Here is a 6,230-nt window from a genome sequence, read left to right on the forward strand (position 1 = left end):
TGCATGTGTATGTGGCACATGTGAGAACACAGCTCCCTATAGGGGGATGGAATCACATTCAGTGAATGAATGTCTGCTTTCCTATACCATTTGGTGAACATTCTCAGCGCTGATGATATAACAGGAGTCCTAACTCCTAGATCTCCCAGCTCTACCCTGCTAGAGCCTTATCCATTCTCAAAGCCAGGAATAAAACTTGAATATCTCATGTGTCATTTCCTTCCAGATCCAGGCTTCTCCAATGATTTTAAACAATCCGACCTGTGACTGAGTTCATCCTCTTGGGCTTTTCATCCCTGGACCAGACAAACCACCTCTTCCTCGGTGTCCTCCTCTCCTCAGCCTACACTCTCACACTGGCAGGCAAACTTTGCATCATGTGGGCTATTCTACAGGATCCCCACCTCTACCATTTGCCTATGTATGTCTTCCTGGGGAATTTCTCTTTCTTGGACAGCTGCTATGTCATAACTACAGTGCCATGGATGCTGGTGGACCTGGTGACCCCTCAGGGAGATGTGATTTCCTTTCAAGCCTGCTTCCTCCAGTCCTACTTCTTTTTCTCTATGGGAACCGCTGAATGCTTCTTCCTTTCAGCCATGACCTTTGATAGGTATCTAGCTATTTTTCACCCCCTGTGTTACCCCAATCTCATGTCCCAGCGGTCCTGCTTACTCCTGGTGACCTCCTGCTGTGTTTGTGGCTTTCTCTGGTTCATCATCCCCATTGTCTTCATCTCTCAGTTCCCCTTCTATTGCCTCAATATCTTGGATCATTTTCTCTGTGATCCAGCCCTACTGCTGGCTTATTCTGGCCTCCTATGCATTGGTTCTTAAGGCAGTGATAAGGTTGCCTCAGGGGGCTGGGAGACACAAGGCCTTTTCCACGTGTACCTCGCACTTCACTGTGGTGGGTATCTTCTATGGCTCTGCAATGGTCACTTATGTCAATCCAGCAGCCTCCGGGAGTAATGGGAAGATAGTTACACTCTTCTGTGTAGTGGTGACACCACTGTTCAACCCATTGATCTACAGCTTGATAAACAAAGAGGTGAAGGAAGCTTTGAGGAGGACACTGCTGGGAGAGTGATAGCTGTTCCCCTTTAACTCCTGGAGATACTGACAGACTGGCTCACAGCATAGGGAGTGTAACAGAGTGGATCGTGCCTGTAGGAGGCTTCAACTCTAATCTGGGCCCAGGGATGAGGCGGGGTCCTTTCCCCTCTAGAAGACTCTATCTCTGATCTAACAGAGCAAACATACTCTGTGTGACTGTTAGGAGTCACTCTTCAACTAAAGATAAAATCCATATGACCATTCACTTGGAACACAAACTATGTGTGTTTCTATGCTTGCACAATGTAAAAAAGTGCAATGATAGTGTGTGCCTGGATGCTGGATCCCCTCTTTCAATTTTTGATGCTGTTTAATTTCAATTGTTATCCTGCATTGCATGGATTATTATCACACAGTTCAAGTGGGCAAATTTTTCCCCATGTAAATCAGGAAGAATCCCTGGGCTATCTAGCTATATCTCAGTGCCAGGTCACACCCACCAGGCTGTGGAGACCCCAGGAGCTGGCAGTGGGGCAGGAACCTGAGCCCACAGCATGCAGCCCACACCCATCCCCATACCGCCCAGCTGGGCAACAGTCCCAGCCCCTGCCCTGCCCAACTCGCTCCCTCCCTCCCCAGGGGGACCTTAATCCCACCCCCACCCCCCACATACTTACCTGTGGGAGCTGCTCTGTTCACATGCACATGGGCCCCTGCCTAACCACCTTCCTCCTGCTCCCCCAGCCTGCAGAGGGCTTATTGCAAAACTGCAAAATCTGTGGGTTTTTCTGGTAAAATGAGATATCCATGTTTTACTCCGGTAAAGCGGTAAATTCATGTTTTACTCCATTTTCCCATGGGAAATGGAAAACCTGGATCCCTGGTCTTGACTTAAGCTAAGTTGTATATTTTTGCTTTGTCTTATCTTGTTGTGTTGTAGCTTAGGCAAAGTTTTTCTGTTGTTTCTTTGTCTTATGCTTGAAATTGCAGATTTCTGTGCTCAATAAATGCTTTCTTCAGAGAACAGACTATTCTTGTTCTAGCCATTTTTATGACTTCTGTGTCACCACCTAAAGTTTAATCATTACATCCAGTAACAGGGGCTGCCTGTAAGCCAGGACAGCTTTGTCACCAGTGACTACCAGAGATGGTATTTCTCTTCCAGTAGGAATAGGAGGTATTTAATCATGTATCTAAAGTGTTCAAGCTGGGGGTTGTAGGTGCCAACCAAGGGATTGTGTTGTCCTTGATCTGGTGTTGGTACTATAGTAAGCCAGGGTAGGGTCTGAGTCTGGTTTGTTGATTTGAATGCCTACAGTTTGGGGATTGTACCTCTAAGACTGTACTATAAGGGAAGCTTAGGTTAGATATTAGGAAACATTTTTACATTAGGAGCATCGTGAAGTACTTGGACGGCAACCCAGAGAGGTTGTGACATCTCTATCCTTAGAGGATTTTAAGACCCAGGTAGACAAAACCTTGCCTGGAATGATCTAATTGGAGCTGATCCTGCTTTGAGCAAGGGGTTGGACTACATGACCTCCTGAGGTCTCTTCCCATCTGCATTTTCTATGTTTCTGTGATCCCTCAGGTATTCATCCCTGTCAGTGGAATCAGAGCAGATATGGTTATATCACAGAGCTTGGCTGTAGAGGATGGATCTAGTGATGTTCTTAGGATTAAAGCTTGTAGCATAAAGATAGCTGTGCTGGTTGTTTGGTTTCTGATTCAACGTAGCAGCAATGTGGCCATTGCTAACCTTCACTGTGATGTCTGGGAATTAATAGGATGCATGGAATATTCCAGAGATAGTTTGATGGAAGGGTGGAATTTGTTAAAATGCTGGTGAAATTTCTCTAGAGGCTTTTTCCAAATGTCCATATAATTAATAAGTCACTAATGTCACTGGAGGTGGGGGCAGGGGAGAAACTAGGGGGTTTAGAGGGCAGCTGTTGGGGAAATGAACTTCAAAATCTGTTATAAATATGCTGGTATATTGGATAGGGGGTATATGTATGCCTATTCCAGTGCCATTCGTTTGTATGTTCACAGACAGGGAGTCCCCAGACTGGAAACAGATGTGTATGAGGGCAAAACAGGAGAGTGAAGTGGAAACAGAAATAGAATTTAATAGGGATAATCTTCTTCCTGGTTTGTAATCCATCCTCATGGGGTATGCTGGTGTACAGAGACATGACATCCATGGTAGCAAATATAGAGTTTGCTGTAGCTTGTCAATGAGGCCCAGTTGTTTTTTTTTTTTAAATCTGTGGTAGTTTCAAATAGCTGGTGGCTCCAGGGGCATATGGGAATAGGATAGAGTCAAGATAGCCAGAAACTCCTTCTGTTATGATGCTGATGCCAGAGATAATGGGGTGTCCTAGACTGCCAGGTTTGTGGGTCTTGGGTAATAAGTAAAAGTTGTCTGGCCTAGGTTCATGGAAGATGGAAGCAGTAATCCTCTCCTGTATTTCCAGAGTTGGCTTCTTTAAGAGTGTTGATAAATTTCCACATGAATGAATGTTTTTTAATTTCAGCAAAGCAGATTTAGATTAAATCTTGGTGGGGGGGGCAACAAACAATTTTCCTTACTCTCAGAACAGTAATGTAGTGGAATAGTCTGCCTGTGGCAGAACACTGTTGGTGCCTGCCACTTTACAGGTTGAGAGCAGGCAGAAGAGCAGCCAGCAGGTGTGAGCCAGCCCTAATGAGGAAGTCACATGACCTCAGGAGGGCTCTGGGATTGGAAGAGGAGACTGATCAGCCTCCATTTTAGACCCAGGCCCTCAGGGCTGAGGGAGCAGTCTGCTGCTGGCAGCCAACCATTTGGGTCGGACTCGATGATCTATTGAGGTCCCTTCCGACCCTAACATCTATGAATCTATGAAAAGAGCAACACCTAGCTTGCATAAGTAACAGTCTCACATCCACCTGGGATGGTTGATCCACTCAGGGCAGGTTCATTTAGCTTTTGGTGGACACCAACCCTGCTGGAGAAAGCCACTGCACTGAAGCCCTAGGACAGCTGGATAGCCTGGCTTTCCCACAGCTGGCCCTGCTTTTGAGGGCCACCCAGCCACCATGCTGGCAATGTCCTCTGGTGCTGAAACACTGCCTTGGCTCCCTAGTGCCAAAACCCTGTAGAACCTCCAGCTCCATGGGCTGGATAAAATGGCTCTCTGAGCTGGATCTGGCCCACAGGCCATAGGTTGACAACCTGTACCACACATGGTCCTTGTTGGCCTTAAAATCTGTTCGGGAGGACCCTCAGATTAGATCCTCAAGATACCTGCTAGACAGACCTTGGTAAGAGGTTGAGCACTTTTTGTTGAACCAGATGACACAACCCAGAAGAGAAAAAAAGACTTCTAAGTTCACCCATTGCATTGTGAGGGATGAGATGACCAGCATTTTTCAGACAGCACAGTTTTTGATTTTTCATCAGACATTGCATCGTTCTGTAACTGTAACCATAATTATGCTGCATTTAGTTAATACATCATTAAGCAAGTACTAAACTAGTTATGTGCAGTAACTACTGCACATTAATGAATGTGTAGACATGCCCCATATGATATATAATTCCTAAAGTAGTATTTCCATAACAAAATTGATCTCTATAATCAAAATATAGGGATTTTAATTTTATTAATTATGGCGTACACATAAGCGGTCTAGTCAGATACCTGATGAATCCATTTAAGGCTAACAAACCCAGTTTGAGAGTGTTGCAGCTGTTTCACAAGTTTCACAGATCCATGTGTTGCCTGACTTGATCCTACCCAGAACCAAGGATTGATATAATAACATTATTAATGTAACATGTTTAAACATCAGGAATCACGACAAACCTTACTAAATTAAGATACTAATATTAATCATTTTAAAATAACCTAGAATTTAACATAGCAAGTAAACATTAGTGTAACAAATTATGCCAATCTAGAGGTACAGTGTTTAATATTGAATCAATGTTTTAAAGAATTTAGGAATAATTTGATTATAGTTCTTCATATTTTATTACTTTAATTAAACTCTAAATAATATGATATATTATAATTATTTTTGAAAAAGAAGGCATGGGCTGATACCATATGCAGTCAGGAACTTGGTGGATTTATAAGTATAAAATAACATCACAGTCATTATTGGCTTAGTGTTTCCATAACAATAGGGATACACAGAATAATCAAATGTAGACATTATTTTAACACAAACTCATAAGTTTTAAACATTAAGTCCTGGAATTTGTGTAATCTGACTGACCATGAAGACTCTCTGGGTCAGAGACTGTTGCCTGTGGGGTCAAGCCACCTCTCAGGATCTCAATATTGTGCTGTTAGACAGGAGAGTGTGACACAGTTGCACATATACAAACACACAAATCAATTAGGTGCATACACATACACACTACCAACTCAGGCAAAAACACATCCAAACTAGCCTAGGCACATGCATACCTATCATCAATTCAAGGACATATACTATACACCCCAAAAGTTAGACAAAAATCAATTGTCCATACCCCATAACTTGTATGGTACAGTATGTATGTGTGTGCTTGGAGTACTTGGGGGAAGGTTAAGATGAGAGAGAGAGTTAGAGTGTAGCAAGTGAAAGTTGCCAGAACCAGGATTAGAACTGGTGGACTAAAGAGAAGCTGACTGAGGAACTGAGTTTACTTAAGATCAAGTGGCCCCAGGGTTACTCAAGGTTACTGGTGCAAGAGAAAAAAGCCTGGTGGCAAGGAGGAGACAGCCAGGAAAGAAACTGAAGCAGAAACCTGGGAGTTCAGGGGAAAAGGCAGTGGGGATAAGACAGTGGCAAAGAAACAGGGGGTTTGGAGGCAGAGAGGAGCTCAGGACACGTGTTGGAGGTGGCAGTGAGACAGAAGCAGGAGAGGGAGAAATGAGACAGAAGTTAGAGGAGCAGAGATTGGAGCAGGGCCAGACTGTAGCAAAGAAACCTAACTGGGGGGGTACAAATAACAGTTTTATTAAACAGACAACACACTACACAGCCCCATGAAGTTATTGGTTCACACACACACACACACACACACAGACAAGCACTCACAATGGCAGCAGGAGAAAGAGACTCAGTGGAAGGGTTGGAGTCCAGGTAGGGAAGAGAAGCGGAGTTCAAGTCCTTGGTTGAAGAGGGGGTGGGGGTGAT

The 6,230-nt window shown here is 44.1% G+C and overlaps 1 pseudogene; it reads left to right on the forward strand.

Moving 5' to 3' along the window:
- Positions 1-377: 377 nt before the first annotated feature.
- LOC106723214 lies at positions 378-1,089 on the forward strand (annotated as a pseudogene).
- The last annotated feature ends 5,141 nt before the right edge of the window (positions 1,090-6,230 follow it).

The sequence above is a fragment of the Alligator sinensis genome, unplaced genomic scaffold, assembly GCF_000455745.1.
Source record: "Alligator sinensis unplaced genomic scaffold, ASM45574v1 scaffold799_1, whole genome shotgun sequence".
Lineage (NCBI taxonomy): Eukaryota > Metazoa > Chordata > Crocodylia > Alligatoridae > Alligator > Alligator sinensis.